The sequence below is a fragment of the Schistocerca serialis genome, chromosome 4 (assembly GCF_023864345.2).
Source record: "Schistocerca serialis cubense isolate TAMUIC-IGC-003099 chromosome 4, iqSchSeri2.2, whole genome shotgun sequence".
Taxonomy (NCBI): domain Eukaryota; kingdom Metazoa; phylum Arthropoda; class Insecta; order Orthoptera; family Acrididae; genus Schistocerca; species Schistocerca serialis.
In genome coordinates, this window is record NC_064641.1 from 296,752,927 (window position 1) to 296,766,674 (window position 13,748).

The following is a 13,748-nucleotide window of genomic DNA, read 5'->3' on the forward strand; positions in this document are numbered from 1 at the left end:
GTTGACTGTCAGCCAAGGTCCGCAGGATCTCATGTGAGAGAACGGCAAGCTGAGTTTCGCACGAGCGTTGCTTTCTAAAACCGTCCTAATTCGCGGATACAAGCTTTTCCCTCTCAAGGAGATGTATTACATTCCAACAGAGAATATTTTCAGGGATTTATCAGTAGCAGTAGGGGATATGTGTACCAAGTTTGGTTGAAATCGGCCCACTGGTTTAGGAGGAGATGTGGAACACACACACACACACACACACACACACACACACACACACACAACCACGTATATACATACATACATGTATATATTTTTGTAATGTATATTAATTTACTGATTGTGCCAGTGCTGCACAAATGATATGAAAATTTGTCAAGCAAATGTTATTTAATGGCTCATATTTCAGCCAGATGATTGCGAGAGTTTCTGCTGCTTGTCTTCGCGCTTGCCAAACACTACCTTGGCTATCAACGTCGCCGTATCTCTCCCCAACTGCGAACGTTTGGAGCATTATGAAAAGGGTCCTCCGACCAGACCGGGATTTCGACTATCTAACGCCCCAATTGGAAATAATCTGGCACAGGTTCCTTCAGGCGGACACTCAAAAACTCTGTCAATCAAAGCCAGGCCAGGCCGAGTAACTGTTTGCAAAAGGCTCAGAGGTGGACGAACGCGCTGCGGACTTGCTCAATTTGTGAAGCTCTTTCCCTTGAATAAATCATCCAGTTTGTCTGAAATTGTAATCATTTGCTTGTCTGTACATGTACATCGCTTCCACCGTTATCCATCTCATAAGGATAATTCCTTCGTGGTGCGTCTCTCTGTCTCTTTCTTCCCTTAGAGCGTATACAATTTTTTGTGTGAACTGTCTGCCAATATGTTTTACAGAAAGCGTTCGAGTAAACTTAGATACATTTTAAAGATTTGTTTTGTAAACTTGAGCTCTGTGGATAACAAACATTCCATGCTTTTGTAATTAAAAAAACAAAAAAACAAAAGAAAATGCTCTCTGGGATTGTCTCCTTCGCTCTTTCCACACAACTACCACTGTCTGTCTTCAAGTGTTTGTTATTTTTCCGTGTCTTTCCCAGTGCCACTGTCTCCTCCTCTCTCAGCATAAAAAAGCACGAATATGTTCACTTTGCCAAAATTTTTGGGAAAACTTTTAAAGGTGCTGTGGAAGGTAGAATGAGGCATCTGGTACCCCACTTACCGGTCAGAATCTTTTAAACAGTAGTATATTCACCTTTTTTGTGGTCCAACAGGATCATTTTCCCGCTGGTTCGCTTTTTTTTTGCTGCCACAGAAGGGCATATCACTCATACGGAAGGAACTTACTATGAGTTAGTAGAATTTTAATAGCTTACAGTTTACTTATGGGACATTGAAATAACACAGAACTTATTTTATGAGCAAAAAAATGGGGTTCACAGAATCCTTTTGATGATAAAGTAGGCACTTTACAGCACAACTGTCCATGCTACGTCACTTTCTAAACTACGTTTCGCCTCACGTCGTACCTTTCTTGTGTATTGTACTTGTAGAAGTAGGGTAACTTTAAACCTCTGCATTTGAAAACGGATAGAGGTATGAAGAAAATTTTCAAATTCTTTCGAGATCCCGATTAGGAATATGGCGTAAAAATTACAGCTATTTATTTTGCAAAGCAGTCTTGGAATTTGTAGCTCGGTAATGGCGCCCAAAAACCAAGTTTTCTGATGCCTCCATAAATCCACTAGGATGCACCATAGACGACACATAATGCAAAAAAGAACCAACAGATTTGCTCCATTAGTCTACGCTGGAGGAAATATGTAGTATTCAAACTTTGACCCTGTGCTGTAGTATAGTTACAGACAGTTCTTCTGTTAGGTGTATATATGGTCCCAAACCAAAATGCTATCCAAAACATTTGATCCTACCTTCCTATCACCAAAATATCCCGAGATATGAGTTGCGAAAAAATCTCGTTTCTATGTGCGGACTTTTGGAACATATTAGGTAAGTCAAACGCTTGCTCTAGAATTTCTTTTTCGCAAGGGAGTCGTCAGTGAATGGCCATGAATCTTTCTGTGGGCAGACGAATCCAATCTTCATCTCCAAGAAAATGCCAATATACAGAATGTGGGCAAATCCATTCGCACATCATCCGGCATCACTTCATTCTGCAGAGGTAACTGTGTGGTGCAGTTTGATGCCAACGATCATCGTAGTGAAACGTCCCCTTTGAACAATTATACACGACTGTGCTTAAACTGACACACAATATTTTGTTAGCGCAACGCAATCTGACTTTCAAAATTCCCTACAAAAGGATGGCCCTGACTAACATTAAACTATACCCTTCACAAATTACTTACCTCACAAAAATCTTCGCTGCTCAAGCTACTGCAATACAGCGAGCGCCACTACTGCCAGCTAAATAAAAGATTCAGACTATGGAAGGCACTAACTACTGATAGGGATAGTTAGCAAATGAAAAATATTAATAGAGAACAAACAATGTATTTACCTTGATATCATCATATATAAATATAGCAGTTCATGACAAATTTCAAAACTCCGCCATCTCTCTCCCCACATCCACCACTGCTGGCGGCTCACCTCCAACTGCGCAACGCTACGCGCTGTTCACATCCAGCTGCCGCTGCCCAACACTACAATGGCAGACAACAATGCAAACTAGCCACAGACTGCACACAGCACAGCCAGTGATTTTCACATTGAGCGCTACGTAACGTTGCCAATAAGAAAACATAAACAGCCTACTTACATAGAGAAAACATAAACAGCCTACTTACATAGAGAAAACATAAACAGCCTACTTACATAGCCCCCATGCTCCCCACAAAAAATTTTACAAATTTTTTTTTTGGACAGTGGCCAATAATGATTTGATAAAATTTTTCATAATTACAATAACAAAGAAATCTAATGCACACACTTATTGATACAATGTTGGTCAAAAGCTAAAATTTTCTCACAGTCCATAAAGACAGTCCTGATCGTTCATCAAGGTAAAATAGTAGTGTTTTCCTCAAAGTCTGAGCAGTAGAAGAAAATGCACACGGAAGTAGTGGATTTCCGTGCAGTCTTGAAGAAGTAGCGTTGTCCTTCCAACGGAAAGACAGTGCTGACTCTTGACATGCTGTCAGATAATGGGCCACAACAGAGCAAACCCACAGCAGAGTCATTCGACGTTTTGAAGAATATTGGTAGGTAGGTCATCACAGAGCAGACCCACTGGAGTCCTGGTAGAGATGGCCAGCAGCCATCTGTTGCGATCTGTTGCGACTGTGCAGGTGCACAATCACCATCGAAGAGTCTTGCGAATAATATAGCAAGTCCATAAACCACCACTAGTGCACTCACAAAGTTTTTGTAATTGTCCTTAGAACCAGCAATGCTGTTATCCAGTCCCTTGCTGAATTAGTAACACATGTGCAAACACTAACAGTCCCAACTTCTCACATATTGTCCATATACTATGACCAACAGAAACGTGTGCAGTAAAATGTAACTTAATTTGAAGAACTGGTGTCTATACAATTATAAATTTACAACATGAAAATAAAACTACAAAGGTACAAAATACATCATTAAAGAACATAACAATACAGATAACATTTGTAGTACAGGCTTTTCAAAAGAATCGAACTAACATATACATCAGTGGAATTATGACATGAGTACATACATAAAAGATCACAATAACTTTTGAAACATCAACTTCACACATAAGCATTAAACAGAATGGAATTAATAATGTCTAACATCTTTACAAAGTAAATAACATATTATTAATGCCAATTATATTCGAGGATAACAGTATTCCTCATCATAGTGAATGTAGCTTAATATTAAAAGAAGAAAAAATTCTATGAAACTACACAGAGACAGAAAAAAAACAAATACACAAGGGTACACAAACATATAGTGGGATAACACAAAAGGGAAAGGACAGGGTTTGTTTTACTGCAGTATTTTGCATGGAGATCTCCCTTTGTTCATCATTATTCCCTAAAAGTCCTATCTAAGCCTGCCTTCTGTATTTTGTTCACATCCTCTGTCAATAATAGTTTTTCTCCACTGTACAGTATCCTATTTCTTATAAATTTATAATAGTTAGTTTCTTATATAGTCTACCCCCTCTTAAGCTAACTTAAATCTACTGAGCTCAGATGCTAAACTAAGGGACGAGGCAGTGCAGCAGCACATAAAACAATTAATATAAACAGCAATAAAAAAATGGAAAATCGCAAAGCAAGCTACAGTAAATCTAAATTACCAAGCAATTCAACATTACAACTAATATGAGCCAATGTGCAGCATCAAAAAAATAAATCTGGCTTAGCAGAGTAACACAAATTAAAGTTCAGTAGCACTATGCCTGGCAAACAGCAGCTTATATCTAAACATGACATAGCTCAAGCAGAAAAAATATTACAGTAAAGATAACAATGCAGATAAGGGAAATGTATAATCACATCTTAATGTCTAAGTAATTAAAGTGGTGCACCACAACAACTTATTGTAAAAAAAATATTACCATGTACTTGAAAAGAAAATTATGTGTCCAGTTACTGTTACTAGTCCCTTCTTATTGTTCTTTCCTTTCCAAGTGCTTCTTTTTTTTTTTAAAGAATGTGGATTACAAAATTATTATTTAATAGATCTGTTGACAGAAAGTGTTCACATTAGCAAATGCATTTAATTTTATTTTATGAAACCAATGCTGCAACACAGCTGGAAAACAGATGTCAAATGAAATAAGCAATTATGCAAACCAAAGCATAAAAACGCGAGGATAATGGCCTCCCTTTTTTTTTTATCTACCTGTGCCGCTGAAAGGCTAATGGCTTTTTTTCGGGCGGCTGTCGCCCAGGTGGGTGCCCGCGACGCATTACGTGCAGGTGGTCACTTAACTTTCTTACGGAAATATTTACGACAGCAGTTTGCGCTACAGTGACAGTCTCACATAAAAATATTTCACAGGTCAAGAATTAGCGTTGCAAATCTGTAGAAAGAAAATACTATAAATATAAGTGTCCAAATAAAATATTCGTCAGCATTGTGATACAGTCACGAATTTACGCACATTTCATAACTCTTAAAGTACGATTCTTGGTTTCCAACATACTTCTTATTCCTCATATACGGTAGCATCATCTTATTGATCATAAACATATCTCAACAGCATAGTACACATCGTCGTCGTAATAATAACATCATAACACCTCAGTCAAATCTCAAAATCGTCGTAGCTTCCTCCAATAATTAAAAAAATTCTCTGCTCATGTCAAAAGTGTCATCTGCCTCAAACGTACTTTAAAAATCATGAATCCATACCAAATACATCATTCAAAGCTCTCATATTATCACAACGGTTCCGAAAAATATGAAGGGTTCACAAAGTACTGACAAAGTACAATTTCATAAGTGTGAAGTTATCCAACTGTGTAATTACTTAAACATCTGTCACTGATGTAGTAAAAAAAAGTTTCTTTCTCTGTTAAATGATCAGATAGCTGTGTAATTTGTGTGTTAGAGAAATATGGTACCGATGTGTAAAGTTGTATAAGCAAATACCATATTAGCTAGGGTTCCTTGTGGTTGCCACACACATGGTACACAAAGTAAGCGTGTACCCCCCTGAGGATTAATGTAATTATACCCTCAGGTGTTACAGATTACAGCAATGGAATGAAATGCATTACGGAAAACCTTTGTATTATTGTACTTCAAATATCTTTAAAAATAAATGTTTTAAGTACAAAATTAATCACTCAAATACGTGTACTGTAGCGCTAAATGTGCGTCTTGTTGCAACATAATCTGTGTGGAAGTGTCGTAGTTATCGTCCTCCGAAAGCTAAGTTCTGCAGAAGTCAATGTACTTACCTCATAATACACAAAAGTGAAATGCTTTGCGTATAAACGTCTTAGTTATTACGCTTATTGCCGTGATGAGGAAAGTACTGTGCTATAACGTATTGTTGTGCTACAGAAAAGGCAGTCTCATTGTACTCACCACATTGTAACCCATCTGAACGAATTATGAAAGAAATCAATAAGCTTTGCAGACTTTATTGTCACAGAAAGCATCAGCATTGGTACAGATATTTACACTTATTTCAAAACGTGGTGAATGAAATGCCTCATGATTCCACTGCTTTACCACCTACTCTTGTACTGAAGAATGAAGAACCACCGAACAGAATCAGAGAGCTTGTACCTTTCCCGAATACACGTAAACTTCGACACAAAGACATAATTGATTTGGCTCTTAAAAATATAAAATCTGCAGCAGACAAAAGGAGAGAACTACACGGTAAAGCAAATGCAAAGAAATTGTATATTGGTCAGAAAGTTCTCATTAAAGCTCATTCATTGTCACATAAGAAGAAACACTTGAGTCACAAATTCTTTCTAGTTTACAATGGACCATACAGAATCCGACGTATACCACATGCACGACTGTGCTTAAACTGACACACAATATTTTGTTAGCGCAACGCAATCTGACTTTCAAAATTCCCTACAAAAGAATGGCCCTGACTAACATTAAACTATACCCTTCACAAATCACTTACCTCACAAAAATCTTCGCTGCTCAAGCTACTGCAATACAGCGAGCGCCACTACTGCCAGCTAAATAAAAGATTCAGACTATGGAAGGCACTAACTACTGATAGGGATAGTTAGCAAATGAAAGATATTAATAGAGAACAAACAATGTATTTACCTTGATATCATCATATATAAATATAGCAGTTCATGACAAATTTCAAAACTCCGCCATCTCTCTCCCCACATCCACCACTGCTGGCGGCTCACCTCCAACTGCGCAACGCTACGCGCTGTTCACATCCAGCTGCCGCTGCCCAACACTACAATGGCAGACAACAATGCAAACTAGCCACAGACTGCACACAGCACAGCCAGTGATTTTCATATTGAGCGCTACGTAACGTTCCCAATAAGAAAACATAAACAGCCTACTTACATAGAGAAAACATAAACAGCCTACTTACATAGAGAAAACATAAACAGCCTACTTACAGTAGGACCATATTTCATCGACGAGATGTGTCGTGCGGTGCTGTTACCGTCACTGGTAAACACTATGAGAGCCTTTTGCACACCAAAGTAATTTCAGCTCTTCAGCAGTGTGAATCTACATCTACATCTACATTTATACTCCGCAAGCCACCCAACGGTGTGTGGCGGAGGGCAAGTTGGGTAGCATCATTTCTGTGCAAGATGGCGCTCCTCCGACATTGCACAGCCAGTGAAGCGGTTGCTGCCGAGACCTTTTTGGAAATGCTAGATATATCAGCCGCCATTTCCCTACAGCCTCTCCATCCACGTCACCTGATCTTAATACGGGTGACTGCAGGCTGCGGGGTTACCTGAAAGACGCTGTACATAGTGCTCCGATTACAAATGTATTTTAACTGAAGGCATACACTGCACAACGTATTGTGAACGTGACCCCTGTTTCTTGATTTCAACTTGGAGCAGAAAAGGTGGACAGCATACTGAACATGTCTTGCGCCAATCTCACGACAGTTAAAAACCAGTTTAATTGCTGATTTTCATGCGGTTTTTGCCTTCAGGGCAATTAAAAATCGATTTAATTGTTGTTTTTTCCGTGTTTTAAAAACCGACTTGTCTGATTAGAAGTGCCACGGCGTTCCCGTGATGGAGAAGCTTATCTGACTAAAAGTGCCACGAATGTAGAATGCCAAACTTGTGCGTTCATGCAGATTGTATAGTACGATTGGTTTAACTTGCAGCTCACATCATAGCTGATGTACTGTGGTTCATCCGTTATTTTCAGCCACCCCCCTCCCCCTCCAGCCCCCATCCCCTCCCACCTTTTGCGTTATGACGATTATTGAACCATCTAGTGGGAAAATTCTGCACAAATTCGTTTTGCTTCCATAATGTTTCCTCTTTCTTCCATAATATTCTAAAACTGAAACCTTAATTATAATCCACATTTACATTGTACGCCTTGCTCTTCGATTCCCCCTCTTTCCTGTATTAATTTAATTAAATGTTTGAATGTCGTGGTATCACACTGTCCCCTTGCTGCCTGAACGGTTCCACCTTCAGAACAACAATATACAAGAGTTGGACATGGTTACGAATGGTCATCACGTGAATGTGATTTAATGTCAAGGCCATCCAGTCCACATTATGCAGGACGCAGTTTAAATCTTCACTCGAATATTGTTCAACTCTCTTGTGGTACCATCGTTGGTTAAACTATTTACTGGGATTTAAATTAACATAAGTAAGAACTAATGCACTATTTTCGTTTACGTTTGGACTTCATCAAAATTGATCTACTTTTTGCATGATAAAATAGTGTGATAAAGAGATTACAGCATTGTAGCTTAGAGCATAATTACACATTACTGTGTGCAATGTTATCAAGTGTATTCATAGTTTCTGAGACATCTACTCTACTTGAAAATTTTTCGGACAGCCTGGTACATACATGATTGATGTGTCTGTACACCGAGAAGAGGTTGCATTAGACAGGTTTTATTTACTTTGAGCCTGTCTGTGTAAGACTGAATGCAGACTCAGTGACGATAAAGGAAAAGTCAAAACGATTTCAGCCTCTACTCTGTAAAACATCCTGTTGCATTCGAATCCGTGCCGAACCTCACATGAAGGCCATCTAAAGGTGGTAAGGTTTATGATAAATTCTGTTAACACACTCAAGGCAAAACTGCACTTTAGATGTTTATCATTACACAAGACTTCCGCAGAACACCATCCTCCGACGAATGCCGTGAAATAATCTAAAGTAGCAGCATTCTCAATCACAACACAAGTTCCACATGAAAGAAGCTTCCATGTTTCCTTTAATAATCGTCAGTGCCCTCCAAAATGCCGACTTTCCAAAACATTCTGTCCGCTAAAAAACGAAGGCTTGAGACCATACATTTTTATGTGCGGACTCGGCCAAAAATAGAATATATCGCTTGTTCCTCTCCATAAACAGTGTCTTATATAATATGCTAAATATTTACCCAAATTCAATCACAATTTAAAAATTCACATGGCTCAGTTTTACTGATATTTTTCCTGCTTACGATACAAGACTTCAAAACTTTAAGTCAAATGTAGGGTAAGTAGGCTGTTTAGGATTTTATATTGGTAAGGCCACGTAGCGCTCTGTATGAAAATCACTGGCTGTGCTGTGTGCAGTCTGTGGCTGGTTTGCATTGTTGTTGGCTATTGTAGTGTTGGGCAGTTGGCTGTTAACAGCGCGTAGTGTTGCGCAGTTGGAGGTGAGCCACCAGCAGTGGTGGATGTGGGGAGTGAGATGGCGGAGTTTTGAGAGCGGATGATCTGGACAGAGACAGTAAATTTGTAAGACTGGATAGCATGAACTGATATATATATTATGACTTTTGAACACTATGAAGGTAAATACATTGTTTGTTCTCTATCAAAATCTTTCATTTGCTAACTATGCCTATCGGTAATTAGTCCCTTCAGTAGTTTGAATCTTTTATTTAGCTGGCAATAGTGGCGCTCGCTGTATTGCAGTAGCTTGAGTAACAAAGATTTTTGTGTGGTAAGTGATCTGTGAAACGTATAGCTTAATGTTAAATGGCTCTGAGCACTGTGGGACTCAACTGCTGAGGTCATTAGTCCCCTAGAACTTAGAACTAGTTAAACCTAACTAACCTAAGGACATCACAAACATCCATGCCTGAGGCAGGATTCGAACCTGCGACCGTAGTGGTCTTGCGGTTCCAGACTGCAGCGCCTTTAACCGCACGGCCACTTCACCCGGCCAGCTTAATGTTACTCAGGGCCATTCTTTTGTAGGGATTATTGAAAGTCAGATTCCGTTGCGCTAAAAATATTGTGTGTCAGCTTAAGCACAGTCATGCATAATTTTTCTAAGGGGACGTTTCATATGTCGACCCTTAGCCGAGGATACCTCACTGGAATCTTCTGATTTTTTCTTGTAGTTCGTGTAATTGGTGTAGCTTTTGTTTATTGATAGCGCGTAATTGTAGAGAGAATGTCCTTTGTAGTTGCAGTCTTTCATTGTTGTACAGTAAAACAGTTGTGGCATGCATGTAGATTTGCACCAAGTATTTCGCAGCTGCACTAGCAATTAACGAGATATTATTTTCAATGCTATGTTAATGTGTTTTCTTATTTTGCTCTTCAAATTGTGCTTTTCTGTGTTGTCGTGTGAAATATTGTGACAATAATGGCGTGTGAAAAACGTAATACTAAGCTCCAAAGTAAACTGAGAAATGACAGTGAAGGCGAAAGCAGTGTGTTAGCGCCGCCGAGTAATGAATTAACTAATGTTCAAAGTAGTACTTTGGTAATTGTGCATAGGGAAATCGAACGGGCTGCAAATAATGGTGTAGGCAGTGAAACAATTAGTGAACAGGGAAGCATTATCGATCGATCGGTCGGCAACAGCTCGCCTCAGGAATCCGAAATGACAGGACACAATCTTGCAAATACTGTAGATTCAGGTTTTGCGTCCTCACCGTTTTCTCAAATAAGTCAAGACACATTTTCTGCTTGTCAAAATGCGAATATTGCCGGTTCAAATGCACTGCCGAATAGCACTGAGGAACATGTTTCAGACACCAGTGCATTGTTATTACCGTTAATACAACAAATGGGACAAAGGCTACAAAAGCTAGACACAATGGAACAAAATCTTCAAAAATTAGACACAATCGGGGGTACACACTTCCTTTGTGTACCATGTGTTTGGCAAGCACAAGGAGCCCTAGCTAATATGGAATTTGCTTATACAACTTTACACATCGGTACCATATTTCTCTAAAACACAAAATACACAGCTATCTGATCATTTAACTGAGAGAGGCAAACGCTTTTTTTTACTACATCAGTGACAGATGTTTACGCAATTACACAGCTGGATAACTTCACATTTATGAAATTGTATTTTGTCCGTACTGTGTGAACCCTTCATATTTTTCGGAACCGTTGTGATAATATGAGAGCTTTGAATGATGTATTTGGTATGGGATCATGATTTTTAAAGTACGTTTGAGGTAGATAACACTATTTAAATGAGCAGAGAATTTTTTTAGGTTTTGAAATTATCGCAGAAAGCTACGACGTTTTTGAGATTTGGCTGAGTTTTTATGATGTTATTATTATGATGACAATGTGTATTATGCTCTTGAGGTATGTTTATGATCAATAAGCTGATGCTATATGAGGAATTTGATTATGCTACGTATTCATTATGATGAAATATTGAAGAAGTGTCGACGAATATGTATATGTGTAATAAGGTATGGAATAATGAATAGTGGTTAGGGACTCTGATTTGAGAAAAAGGATGTTAGAAACCAAGAATCATACTTAAAGATGACTCGCAAGATGAGACGCAGGCCCGTGAGGTGACGCAGGGGGGGCTCATGCCAAATTCCTCATAGCAGCGTGAGTCACGGCGACAATCAATGCAAGTTGGGTCGCAGTTTCAATACGCAGTTTACTGAGGAACTTTGGCTCTGGCAGAGATGGCGACTACTTCTGCTATGTTAATAGATATAAGTTCAGAATTGCATTCCGGTTCTGAGTTTGAGTTCGAAACGGTGTGTTACATCGCTCTGATGAAACAAAAGCAGAAAAAGGTGCGTGCATGAAGAGAAGACTAAGTCATGGGGAATTCGCTTTAACTAAGGAATTTGATGATGAAAAATTCACGAACTATTTTAGATTAAACCGTGATCAATTCCAAGAAGTGCATGGTCTCATCAAGAATGAAATTGACAGACAGGGATGCAACGCTACAAGGCCGATTGGAGTTAGATTTTCCTCAATTTCGAACTACCAACAGCCAGAAACACCGTGAGCCTCACAGTAAACTGCATACAGGAGACTGCGGTCCGCAGGGTCACCAAGCGCAGGAACTGCGTCACGTCACGCTGCGCTCTAACGTGCGCAGGACCATACAGTTGTGTGGATCGCAAAAACTCACAGTGAGTCACCCTGCGTCACCTCACGGACATGCGTCTCATCTTGCGGCCAGCCTTAAGTTATGAAATGCGTGTAAATGCGTGAATGTATCACAATGCCGGCGAAAATTTTTTGTACACTGTTATATTTATAGGATTTTGTTTCTACACATTTCTACTGTAATTTCTCGACTTGTGAAATTTTATTTGTATCAAACTGTCACTGTAGCGGAAACTTCTGTTGTAAATTTCGGTAAGAAAGCTAAGTGACCTCGGCGTAATGCGATACCGCCCAGCTGCGCGTCGCCTGGAGAAAAAGCCATTAGGTGGAGGAAAAAGAGGCCATTAACCTCGATATTGACAGCTCTTTGTAGAAAACATCGCAAATACGACACGCTCAAACTTGAAAACATGATTACACTGTAGAGTTCTTAATTTATGATATTTACTGAAATGAAATGATGAGAAACATTTTACGTCTATTGTCTTGCTAGTTGAAAGATTGTTGACTGCATTATGAAATGCCATATGGCTAGTGAATGACGTTTCACGCCTTGCTTTGCCTATTTTGTTTAATATCTAGTTTCTAGCTGCACTGCAGCATTGGTTAAAATAAAATGTTATAGATGTACTAATATAAATATTTTATGCCTGCAGATCCAGTTAATAATAACTTTATGATCTATTTTAAAAAAACGAAGGAGCACAAAAAGACATTTCCTTTCACAGGAATTGCATACGGAATTTTCTTTTCAAGTACTTGATAATTTCTTTTGTAGAATAAGTTGTGGTGCACCACTTTAACTACATAGACATTAAGATGTGTATATACATTTCCCTTATCTGCATTGTTGTCTTTAGTGCAATATTTTTTTTGCTTGAGCTTTGTCATGTTTAGGTATAAGTTATAGAATTTGCTCCTGCTGTTTGCCAGGCATAGTGTTACTGAATTTGACTTTGTAATACTCTGTTAAGCCAGTTTTACTACGGATTTTTTGTTTGTTTGCTGCACATTGCCTTATATTAGTTGTAATATCGCAATTGCTTTGCTAATTTATATATATTGCTGCTTGCTTTGCCAATTTCGATTTTCTTGTCATTGCTGTTTGTGTTAATTTATTATGCACTGCTGCATTGCCTCGTCCCTTGGTATATATATCTGAGCTCAGTAGATTTAAGTTAGCTTAAGAGGGGGTAACTTATATAAGAAACTAACTATGATGAATTGGAAGAAATGCATTGAGAAGCTATAAGAAAATGGTTTGGCCAAAAAAGTAGTGTACAGTGGCGAAAAACTATTTTTGAAAGAGGGTGTGAACAGAATACAGAAAGCATGCTTGGATAGGATTTTTTTTGGTGGGAACAAATGTTGAAATAAGAGGAAAGATCTACAGAATGAAGTTTTGGGTTGGACTGCAGTACCAAGTGTCACACTGAAAACAAACCCTGTCCTGTACTTTTGTGTTATTACGCAATGTGAATTTGTGATTTTCCTGTCTTTATGTGTTTAGCTAATAAGATTTACGTTGTAGAATTTTTCTGATTATATGTTATTTACTTTGTAAAGATGTTTAGACATTATTTAACTGTTTTGTTTTAATGCTCATGTGTGAAGTTGATGTTTCAAAAGTTATTCTCATCTTTTATGTATGTACTTATGTCATAATTCTTGTAACACTGATGTACATGTTTACTTCTATTCTTTTGTAAAGCCTGTTTTACTACAAATGTTATCTGTATTGTTATAGTCTTTAATGATGTA